A 12,954-nucleotide genomic window follows, 5' to 3' on the forward strand; every position below is an offset into this window, starting at 1 on the left:
TGTGTTAGAACCATTATGCTATGTTTTGTGGTCAAGAGATAAAGTAATGTAATAATGCATTGTAATGATATGTCATGTATTCTATGGTTTTATTAACAATACTATTTGCATGGTATTAAACAAGAACTTGCATGGTTAAAATATTAAATATTTTAATTTTTTATAGCACCATTAAATATTAAATAATGAATTCACGTACAATTAAATAAGTACAAGACTAAGTCATGGTAAACATGTTAATAACACAATAGACACTATTTTTCTAAATTTTTGCATCGTCAAAATATCTATTTTTTTGAATTTTAAAGTTAACATAAGTATCATGACCATTATAACCTATTACTAAGTTAAAATTAATAATTTTACTATGTTTAATATTTAACCGCATCTAATATTTTTATAGTGTATATCTAATCAACATCAAGCTAACAAATTGTTTTTGTAATTTTTTGAATGTTATTTGATTTACTACGTAATAAATGAATATAATAGCAATTGCAAAAGAAAGAAAAATAAAAAAACATCTAGGCGGGAAGCCAAAACAGTGGGGCTACAAAGCACTTTAGTACCGGGTGATAAAAACACCCGACACTAAAGGGGGGAAATTTCATTTTGCCACGCTCTGCCCCCTTTAGTATCGGGTGGTGGCCAGCAACGGTACTAAAGGTGTGGGGGTGACTCTCGGTACTAGGGGGCATAAAAAGCCCATCCTCTTCCTCCCCTAACACTTAGCCGCGACGTCGCCCCTATCTCCTTCGGATCCTTCGCCACAGCCCCCCCGATCGACATCCTCCGTCGCCGCTATCGCCACTATCACCCCCGTCACCGCCAACCTCCACCCCAATGACACCGGCGGCACTGCCCCCCACTTAGTCGCCGCGCGCGTCCTCCCTGCTGGTCACATCCTTCTCACCGGCCGCTTACTCCCTGACGACATGCTGCCGGCCTCCTCCCCGGCCCGGTCGTGCATCGATGCCCCTGTTGCCACAAACTGTCAGTGTTTTAGACTGGCAACCTGCCTAGGGAGTACCCAAAAGTGGTCTTTTGTGCGGTGGGTGTTGTCGAGAATCAAGGAGTCGATGGTGACGCAAGAAACACGATTTAGATAGGTTCAGGCCGCTAGATCGCGTAATACCCTATGTCCTGTGTGTTGTATTGATCTTGTTCTTTGTTGTGAGCTTCGGTGAGCTGCTGATCTAGGTACTCCTGCCCTCGTTTATATACTCCAAGGGGCAGGAGAACTAGTAGGATTACAAGGAGGAGTCCTAGTAGGAGTACTCGTATGAGTCCTAGTCGGATTATAGGGGAATCCTAGTAGAAGTCTGAGTTCTTCCTTCCTTACGGGTATTGGGGATCTATCCCCATCAAGCCCCCAAGCACTTTATAGTCGAATGCAGCAGTCTTCGAGTAGTCTTTAAGATATTCGGTGAGTAGTGTTGGTGCTCTTCGAGTACTTCATCTGAATCTTCAAAGTTTCTCAAAGCTGCCATGAGGCTATGGTGTGCTCAAAGCCTTTGATCATCTTGATATTGTAGTCTTCATATATGGAGGACGGCGAAAGTCGCACTCCATATGGAGTAGCCCCCGAGCCTTAGGTTGAATCGAAGAATTAGGCTGAGGGTCAAAATCTTGAATCTACTTCTTTCGGCTTGAAAGAAATCTTGGGTGTAGCTTATCGGCCCCCGAGCCTTGAATTGATTAAGTAATCAACTAAAGGATCTTGAATCTTCACTCAGGTCATCATTTGAGTAGTCTCGCGGCGCCCAGCCCCCAAGCATATGCACCAAGTTAGCCATAGGAACCAAGCCGAGTACTTGTTGGCGCTTAGCCCCCAAACTTTGGAAGCTAGCTGAGCCATTGGAGATATTCTGAGTACGGATTGGCGCTTAGCCCCCGAGTTTGGGAACTAGCTGTGCCTTTGGAGGTACGCTGAGCATACTGGAGTGTCGTCGCTGAAGCTTGATCTGAAAGAAAAGATGCATACATTATGTAGCATATTTGCAGAGTATTGAAGCTACTGAAATTTGTTCAGTGATCAATATGAAAGTTACGAGTCAAGTTCTTGTTTTGGTCATACTCTTCCCGAGTAGTTAGCCTGTTACGCTTAGGCTCTCAGTCTCCGGGTAGCTGTTGCCACTGCGTGTGTGAGACCTTTGTCTCGTATACGCGTATGGGCTTAGGCGTGACAGATGCACCTGAGGCTTTCATGAGTTAAGGCGTGTTCTGCTCAACAAGAGTAGTGACCTTAAGAGAAGACAAAAAGTGAGTAGTCGGCATTGCAACAAAAAGAGCGCGATTGCGTGAAAGAGTTTGCTGCCCTCCGGCAAGTAGAGCGCATGTCGTGCGCAAGAGTTTGCTGCCCTTCGGCGAGTAGAGCGCGTGTGGTGTGCAAGAGTTTGCTGCCGTCCAGCGAGTAGAGCGCGCGTTGTGCGCGAGAGGAAAGCAAGCTGGAAAATAGTTGGAAAAGAGACTTAGCTTGATTTGTGGATGATTGTTGATGAAGCCGTGGCGGTCATTGATGAAGCCAACTAGCTGGAGTTGATTTCAACTAGTTGTCGAGGGTGCGAGAGACGCCCTCGACTAGTTTTCTAGTCGAGATGGGAAGACAAAGTTGTCGTCTATGAAGCTGCGACAATTGCTGGTGAAGCCGGCTAGTTGGAGTCAATTCTGACTAGTTGTTGATGGTGCGAAGTCTGCCCCAACTAGTTTTCTAGTCGAGACGAGTAGTCAAAGTAGTCGTCGACGAGTGTCGCGACGTTGTCGGAGTAGTCGATGGCGAGCCGCCCGTAGTCATCGGTGAGCGCCGCAACGTAGTTGAAGTAGTCATACTCGACTAGTAATTAGTCGAAGTTTTCGCCAGATAGTTGTATCTGAGTTGTCAACTAACTCTAGTCCGGATTGGACTTCGAGTAAGGATTGCTTGATGGACCGCAGTTGCATTGCGGAGTCTGAATGGAACATGACTTGGAGTTGTAGTCGGTCTGCGCGGTGACTTGATTGCCAGCTCACGCAGACTAATCCGAGCCATGGTTGAGTCCGAGTTGTAGTCGAACTCGGTGTTTGAACAGATCGAAATTGTTGATTTTCTCGACGAGATCTGCTGCTTGTTGTCGAAGAGAGTTTTCGTCGAGATGCGTCTTCTCCTGGTTGTTGATGATGCAGCGTTGGTAGGATCCAACACCGTTAGCAATGCAAAGCTAGGAGCTGAAGATGAAGGTTGCACCCGCTTCAAAAAGCGAACACCGGCTTGATGATGACTGGTGCCATCGATCTCGCACAGAGAAACTCGGCGACTTCCCCTACCTGGCGTGCCAGCTGTCGGTGTTTTAGACAGGCAACCCGCCTAGGGAGTACCCAATGTGGTTTTTTGTGCGGTGGGTGTCGTCGAGAATCAAGGAGTCGATGGTGACGTAAGGAACACGATTTAGACAGGTTCGGGCCGTTAGATCGCGTAATGCCCTACGTCCTGTGTGTTGTATTGATCATGTTCTTTGTTGTGAGCTTTGGTGAACTGCTGATCTAGGTACTCCTACCCTCCTTTATTTACTCCAAGGGGCAGGAGAACTAGTCAGATTACAAGGAGTCCTAGTAGGAGTACTCGGTATGAGTCCTAGTCGGATTACAGGGAAATCCTAGTAGGAGTCCGACTTCTTCCTTCCTTGCGGGTACTGGGAATCTATCCCCGTCACCAACCTCTGCCCCGACGACACCAGTGCTGCCGTCCCCCACTTCACCGCCGTGTCCTACCCACCGGTCTCATCCTCCCCGCCTGCCGCTGCCCCTTCGACGACGCGCCGCTAGCCTCTTTCCCAACCCAGCCGCCGGCACCTGCCCCGGCCACTCCGCCACCTCCTCCCCCGACGATGATGCTGCTGTCCCACTTCGCCACCACCGTCGTCCTCCTCCTCTACCTGCTGGCCGTGCGTTCTCCTTGACCCGGCCGCCGGCGCTAGCCCCTGGCCCACTCCGCCACTGGCGCCTCCTCCGCCCCTCCACGAGCGCACGCGCAGTTGGCTGCGGGCTCGCATCTTCTCTGCTGATGTAAGCCCACGGCCGGCTGATGTCATCTTTTTTTATTTTTTTTAATTTCTGCATTATATGAATTGCTAGAAATTGTAGAAAATGTTGAATTAGCTAGAAAATATAGAGAAATTCTTGAATTAGCTAGAAATTATAGAAAACTTTTTGGAAAAGCCTATTAATTGTAAATTGTACAACATGCCATGTTACAAAATTCTATTAATTTTGAGAAATGTCTAGAAATAAGTGAAAATTACTTTGATACTTTTATAAATTACCAAGAAATTTTATGATGTTGTCATTTACTATTACAAAATTCATCAAATCGTTCAAAATGTATATATAGTTCAAAATGTAGAAAATTCAATATTTTTGTAGTCAATTATTGTTACAAAATGTATAAATATGAGTGATTCATTTTTGTAGTCATTTTTTGTAACAAATTGTAATAAATGTATAACTATTAGTCATTCATTTTTGTAGTCTTTTTTTAATTATATGTATAAGTTATAGTCATTCTTATTATAATAGTCACTCTTTTTATTGTAACAAATTGTATAAGTGTTTTATTCTTTTTTTAGTCATTTATTATTGTTACAAATTGTATAAGTGTTTAATTCTTTTTTAGTCATTCTTTTTATTGTTGATGCCTACTATTTCTTAGAATAATTCCTTTTATATTCTATTATTTACAAATTTTATAAGTGTTTAATTCTTTTTGTAGTCATTGTTTTTATTGTTGATGCCTACTATATCTTAGAATAATTATTTTTATATTATATTTGTTACAGTGGCATGATCAGAGGACGAGCAGGCCTGATTGAATGAGGAATACCTAATGGACTTGATTGCTCAAGGTCGGACGAATGATCCGCCAAATGAAGAGGTCGATCATAGCGAGACTGACATCTACCTCAACATGTCTGGTGATGGCAATGAGGAGCAACCGATTGCCGAGGGAGGCAATGATGGGAAACAAGCTGAGGTATATCAATTATTATATGTAAATATTATTTGAATTCTTTACTTATCAAGATTATTGGGAATTATAGTTCTTTCGTTTTCAGCCATCTGGATCGAGCAGGAGGCCTAAACGGAAATGAGGCAAGAAGAGGAAGTTAGAGGACCGTATCATCATCACGAAAATTGATGAAGATGGTGAACCAATTGCTCCACACGATGCTAAGACCAAATTGGTGAATCAAATTGGGTTTCTTGTTAGAGATAACATCCCCATAAATTTTCATAATTGGAAAAGCCATGAAATCGATGAGAGCGTCGCTTCCACAAGCATGATCCCCATAAGCGTAGTCCTTGAGCAAGAGAAGGAAATGATATGGGAACAGATAAAAGAAAACTTCACATTTGAAGGTGTAGACGAAGCAAAAGTGAAAGACTGGAGCTTTCGGAAGGGTGTGATTGCTTTTCAGACGTACAAGAAGAACATGAACATAGACTATAAAAAGAAGGGCCTTAACCAGATTTCACGAAGCACCCAAAGTTAAGAGATCATTGGGATTCGTTTGTGCAGTTCAAGTAGTCGCAAAAGAGTGCTAAGGCAACCAAAACCAACAATGACAATGCTCATCAGAAGAATTACTTTCATCGTCTTAGGCTAGGAAGTTACAAGAAGGGGATCATCAAATGGCAGAGGATGGAAGATGACATAATTGCTAAGGGAATAGTACCAGCAACTCTTGAATGGCCGAAGCGAGAAAAGCATTGGTATTATGCTCATGGCGGCATGCTCAATCCCAAAGATGGATCATTTGTGTTCGGCCAACAATTAAGAGAAGCGGCTATGAGGCTTGTTGAGTTTATAAAGGCTAATGCTGAAGGATCTTTCGTGCCTGATCGAGAGAAGGACGAGCTGACTATGGCACTAGGTAATCTAGAACACCCTAGACGTTGCCGAGGCAAAGGAGTAATTCCATGGAAGTTTGCCTTTCGTGAGCACATTGATTCCTACAGAAGTCGCCAAAGAAGTAAGGTCGAACAAGTACGATAACCGCGAGAGTTGCAAGAACACGTAGCTTTGACAAAGGCAAGAATGGAGGAAACAATCAATCAGTGTGTGGCTCTAGCTCTTAGCAAATAAGCCAGTGAACAAGCAGCTGCAGCATCACGGGCTAATGTCGACGTAAGCCCTTCTCAGCGTCAAAGCAGCGTCGCTTTCACGGAAGCCCCAGCTGGAGGATCTTCTGACATGGTTGAGGACAACCAATGCCACCCCATGGACGACATCACTGGGAGGGGCCCCTGTGTGCTTGTTACTCTCGTGAAAAAAAAGCTCATCGTGGTGGCTTATGGTGTGGCTGGACAACTGATACAAGGCCAAACAATTCATGGCGTGGAGATTCTAGCTCATGGTTATGCCAAAGTTGGGGTGGACCGAGTGGTCGACGGTTGGGATGACCTTGAACTGAGGTACCTGGAGGTGACAACGAAAATAATCTAGGACAAGCCATCCATGGTTGGATTCTATGGCCCAAGCGCTACATAAGAATTTTGCAACAGAATCCCCCGACATTGGGATCATCTCCTCAGAGCTCAAGGGCAAGATCACCTACGCTATCTGCTAAGGCACCCTCACCACTAGCTAACAAGGATCCTAGCATGAGTCCACTAGCTAATAGGGATCATATCATGAGTCCACGCTCTTCACTAGCTGATAGGGATCCTAGCATGAGTCCACCTTCCCCTGTTATGTGCAAGGCTACAAAGAAGAAGCAGAAGAAGCTGAAGGAGAAGCAACCAGAGCCCGAGAAACCTTATGATATGACTGATGCGGAACTGAACGCAGTAGTGGATGCTCAGGTTAAAGCTCAATTCGCACCAAAGCCTCCCGTGAAGAAAGATCCACCACTTGATAAGGTTAAATTTTGGGCTTTCATTAGACGCATGGAGTTGGAGAAAAAGAAAAGGCTAGAGAAAACACCATTATCTGACTACGACTGCACTATAACAAAGGCTTTTCAAAAGAAGAAGAAAAGTGGGTCAAGTATTCCACAGCTTGGAACCCAATCCAACCAATCGATTGCCTCGCTCCAGGTGCTTTCGAAGTTTGATAACAACCTGCTTCTATTCGCCAAAGATACAAATCTCACTGTAGCTCAACTTCGAGGGAGGATCACATCTCAAAGCACCCTGGGGCTAGAAAATGGAAATTTGAGTTAGGGAAAGAGCTTGTGTGGCCGTAGTTGGTGGACCGTCTTCCAACGAAGATGTACAAATTGCACTAATGGTACATGGAGGCTTTAGCCACTGGTTTACTCATGCTAGAAGTTCAGATTGGAGATCAACATTATTTCTATGGTGATGCCATTATAAATATGCCACTCGAGGAATAAAGTTCCTTTACAATCAAGATGCACTTGACAAATCACTCATCAGTTCCTGGGTTCTGTAGTGTTTAATTTTCTCTAACTTCAAAATCTCTACTCTAGTCATTGTGCGATGTCTTATCTCCTATTCTATTTGTATCATGCAAGATGAAGATTCAAGCTTGCTAGAGGATAGGATGTATGATGCCAGTTTCATGGACCTGGATGTTATAAATGAGGCAAATGTAAGAGATAAACCAAATCAGACCTTAAAGAATATATATAATTTCTTGGACAGCAACATTACAAGAAGTACATACTTCTGTCGTACAACTTCAAGTGAGCGTGTTTTCTATCTCTTTTATTTTTTGAACTAGCAGTCAAAAATAAGACTAAATATCTTTTCACTATGCATATATGTACAGGTTCCACTGGATACTCCTTGTTATCACGGTTGATCGAAGCATGGTCTATATCCTGGACTCTCCGAGGAGATCAAGAAATCAATGCACTAACCTCATAGACATGCTTAACAGAGCATGGGCTCGCTTCCATAAACGTCACTCAGGTGAATTCAAGGAGCAACTTCATATCCACTCTGAATTCCCGGTATGTATTGAATTTGCACATCTCGTGTCACTTCCTTGAACACAACTAATACTTCATAACTTCTTTTGCCATATATATAGTGTTAGAGATAGAATCCGGGGAATAACTTATGCGGATATTACATATGTGAGTTCATCCATAGCTTTGTACGTCCCAAGCGTATAGCTGACCACAAATTCAGAGTACATATACAAATTTCTTAACAATAAATTAGTTCTAATTGTGCAGATCCATTGATCTAATATAATAACCTTTTCTAATGGCATAGATTATGCACATGAAGGAAAAACTCCTCGAGATGGAAAAAATTAGGGCAATTCAAGAACCACTCAGTGGATTTCTTCTGGACGAGGTAGTAAATCTAGCGGTTGAGTTCCACAATGATGGACCAAATCTACATCACCGTTCGGACTCGGGTTCAGAATAGTTGATCCAAAATGTTGATCTTGGAAAGTTGATGCAATGTAATATTATTCATATATGTGTATGCACAATATGTCTATGTATAATATTATCTCAAATGTAATATTATAAATCAAATACAACTTTATATATATTAGCATATTAGAGCAGTATATGTAAAGGAAACAAATACGAAATACTAATATAGAATAAAGAAATAGAAAAGAAAAATGAGAAAAGAAAAAAGAATTTAGTACCAGTTGGGGAGACCAACTGGTACTAAATTGGCCTCGACCATGCGCGACGTGGCAGCCAGGACCCCCTTTAGTACCGGTTATTTGAACCGGTACTAAAGTACCCCTTTAGTACCGACTTAGCAATATTAGTTGCACAACCGGTACTAAAGGCGGCTTTGGACCCGGTACTGAAGGCGCTTTCCCTAGCAATATATTTTGGCAGTTTCTTAAGACAATAAGCTGAAACATAATCTATATAGGCAAAATATAGGAGGCAATATTTCATCACCACATGGGAATAAAACACGCTGGACCATTCAGCAGTCAATAAAAGAGACCAAATAAGTGCACCAATAGATATATACAGCCTTAGTTAATGGAAACAATGCAACTTGGCCTATAGACTCCACTTCATTTTTTTATTGAAATGTTTTGCCACTTGATTTCTTGGTAGTCTGTTGGTTCATTTCATTTCCAGGAATGTCTACTTTTAGCTTACTGCTGACTTTCCAAGGTGATGAACCCTGTCGGTTGGTACAGAGGCGATGCCACAAGTCCCTATCTTGGCATATGAAAATTAGAACAACTTCTTCTTTGCCGCATGGCATGATTCCTTCGTTACGTTCTATCAAACTAATTAGTTAATTTATTGAGCTTGTCCTAAACATCGTATATTTATAAAAAGGGATAGGGTATTTCTTTATATGTATCTCTTTGATATGCATACCATTGTGAACACTGGTGATAATATACTACAATCATGCCTAAATATTTTGATTCCTCTACCTGTCTGCCTTCTGCGATCACTTGGTTAGAAACGGATAAGATTGAATTGAATGGAGGATTTAATATAAATACTATTGCATAAGAATTATTCCTAGTATTCATGTCTCTGTGTTTAACGACAAAAATTGAGTTGCAGATATAAGAGTTATGTCGTCCATAACTGTATGTGTAGTTTATATAAATTGCTGTTATCGTGATGAATATACACTATGATTTCATGCCAGAAATGGTAAAAGAACTAGAATTATAAAGTGAGCACAAACTAGGTAGCTAAAAGGAATATATGATGCGCGGCTCAGCGAGATGGACCAATAGGGAGGAGACAGCTTATCTCCCTCAGGCACGTCAAAAAAGGTGGCGCGGAATCGTCCACGTGAGAAATGCAGAGGCGATCGCTCATATCTCTTCCGCCCCGCACATTGGCTTGCCCTGCACCGGTCGTCATCTGCTAGCTTTTTTTTATCCCCTCTTTGCCTTGCCTTTGCTTTTGTCTCGTAACTAGCATTTATTAGCTGCTGTGCTGCTGCCCCCCATGGCATTATGACCAGCAACCCTAGCATCTTGTTCCTCCTCCACACCATCTCAATTGACAAGAAGCCTCTTCGATCGATCGATCGATCCATGTCGGGGCCAACGTGCAGCGCGTGCGGCGCGTCCGCCTGCTGCCCACACCTCTTGCACGCCGGAGCAGACGACAGCCGAGCCGCCTTCTCCATCTTCACCGGCGAGGTTCATGATCATCATCAGCCCGGTACGCAGCAGCCACCGGGGAGCCTGCACGAGTTCCAGTTCTTCGGACAGGACGACCACGAAAGCATCGCCTGGCTCTTCGATGACCCGCCGCCCGCCGTCGGCGATGACCAGTCCCCAGTTGAGAACCAGCCTCACCAGAGGCCACCTGCGTTTGATCCGTTTGGGCCGCAGTACCACCCCGGGAAAGGGCTCACCTTTGAGGTGTCGCTTGGCCAGGGAGAGGTGGACGCCAGGCTGGGACTTGGCGGCGGCGCCCCGCACACGGAGACAGCAGCAAGCGCCACCATCGTAAGTAGTAGCGGTTCGAAAGAATCTCCGGCCGATTCACTCGGCAACTGTTGCTTCTTTTCTGTGCTTAATTGTTGGTCACAGTTCTTTCTTTGATTGTTTTTTCTATTTGCTTCTTCTTGAGCTCCACACCACATGTGGTTCTTGTGTACATGCCTTGTTAAAATTGATCCAACCGCGAAAGATTCTTGGGCCTTAACCTTTTGGTGGCGAGGGCTGATGTTGTTTTTCTACTTAAATTTAGGGATTCTGGCTTGTTTTTTAAGCAAGCAACATACAAAGCGGTGTGCTGGTTTGTTGTGAGAATCGACACATAAAATTCTATCAAAGCAAACTAATAACTCATACACTCCGAGGACTGAGACGGAAATTAATCACGGTGGAGATATTCCCTTGTGGAGGGGAAATATATATGGAGAAAGGCAAATATAGTATTATACTTGTGTTGATTATACAATCTTGCCATCAAATCTATATGTCTTTGTAGCAACTCAACAAATTCTATTAAATAAAAGGAGAAAACTGTATATGTTTCCTTTTTTCCATTTTTTCACTACTTATTGGAGTGTGTTTTCATCTTGAAAATTAAAGCTATGCTCTTGTCCCTGGATATATATAGGTCTTTTAATTAGGCACTGATGATATGTATATATGCGCGAAATCAACCATAAATATGCATATTAGGTATGTTCAGTGATATATCTACCTTGCTAGCTAGTTAGCTGATCTGACTTGTTGATTGTATATTAAAGACACCAAGAAAGAATGCTCGCAAAGTAAACATGATATGTCAAATTTTTTACATGTATATATGATATATCCATCTAGTGTCTATACATCGATCCTGAAGGTATGTCCTTGCCTAAGATTGATGAAATAGGTAATAAGCTGTCTCATTTTATGTGGTTAACTGACAGATTGGATGTTTATATTTTGCTGTAATACATGATCAATGGATGCATTTCGGAAGCATATAAATAGAAACAACTTAATCATTTGCATCAATAGGAGCAAGTAGGAGTGATAACAAACGCTGTCGCATTGGCTTTGGATCTATTTTAGGATCCCAAATCGTCCCAGCTAGGCAATGTCTGATGTTCATGGCTCACGCATAAGTAGGCCTATTTTGACACATTTTTTGCTCGACTAAATTATCTGCATATATACCTTGTCCTTTTTCCTATGATTTAAATTCTTATTGCATGCAGATGTCATTCTGTGGGAGCACATTCACTGATGCTGCAAGCTCGAGGCTCAAGGAGCCAATCCTGATCAACAATCAGCTGCAAAGGCCAGCCGATCCATCATCAATGGAAAGGGAGGCAAAGCTGATGAGGTACAAGGAGAAGAGGACGAGGAGGCGCTATGAGAAGCAAATACGATATGCATCCAGGAAAGCCTATGCAGAGATGAGACCCCGATTGAGAGGCCGCTTTACTAAGGTACCCGAAGCTTCTGCGCCACGGCAACCAGCGTTGGCAACGACCTGCTATGATCACAGTCGGCTTGATCTTGGGCGCTGCTGGTTCCATGCATAGCCCAAGCTAGACATATATAAGCATATTAATAATTGAATCCATAGTACATATATATCTGGTAACCATGTGTTGTTTCAATTGCCGACACTGCTCAGGAAAGCTCCATCAGTACCAGTTCGTAGCCCCCCTTTAGTACCGGTTGCGCAACCGGTATTTGCTAATTCGGTACAAAGGGGGGCCTTTAGTACCGGTAGAAATAACCTGTACTAAAGGGGTCCTTTAGTACTGGTACTAATTTATTTTTTTCTATTTCTTTTCTCATTTTCTTTTCTATTTCTTTATTCTATATTAGTACTTCATATTTGTTTACTTTGCGTATACTAGTTCTAATACGTTAATATATATAAAGTTGTATTTATCTATAATATTACATTTGAGATAATATTATATATATAGACATATTGTGCATACACATATATGAATAATATTACAGTGCACCAACTTTCCAAGTTCAACATTTTGGATCAACTATTTTGAACCCGAGTCCTAACGGTGATGCAGATTTGATCCATCATTATGGAACTCCCCCGCTGGATTTACTACCTCGTCCAGAAGAAATCCACTGAATTGTTCTTGAATTGCCCTGATTTTTTCCGTCTCGAGGAGTGCTTCCTTCATGTCTCTCATCTGTGTCATTGGCAAATGTTATTACATAGTAGATCAATAGATCTGCACAATTAGAACTAATTTATTGTTAAAAAATTTGTATACGTACTCTGATTTCGTGGTCAGTCACGCTTCGGGCCTACAAAGCCATGGATGAACTCACATATGTAGTATCCGCCTAAATTGTTCCCCAGATTCTATATCAAACACTATATATATATGGCAAAAGAAGTTATGAAATATTTCTTATGTTTAAGGAAGTGTCACGAGATGTGGAAATTCAACACATATTGGGAATTTAGGTTTGAAATCAAGTTCCTCCTTGAATTCACATGTGTGATGTCGACGGAAGCGAGCCCATGCTTTGTTCATAATGTCTATGAGGTTTTTGTA

The 12,954-nt window shown here is 42.5% G+C and overlaps 1 pseudogene; it reads left to right on the forward strand.

Annotated features, from left to right (window-relative positions):
* Nucleotides 1–9,825: 9,825 nt before the first annotated feature.
* Nucleotides 9,826–12,346, forward strand: LOC117865470 (transcription factor GHD7-like; annotated as a pseudogene).
* The last annotated feature ends 608 nt before the right edge of the window (nucleotides 12,347–12,954 follow it).

Source organism: Setaria viridis, chromosome 7 (genome assembly GCF_005286985.2).
Source record: "Setaria viridis chromosome 7, Setaria_viridis_v4.0, whole genome shotgun sequence".
In the NCBI taxonomy this organism is placed as follows: Eukaryota; Viridiplantae; Streptophyta; class Magnoliopsida; order Poales; family Poaceae; genus Setaria; species Setaria viridis.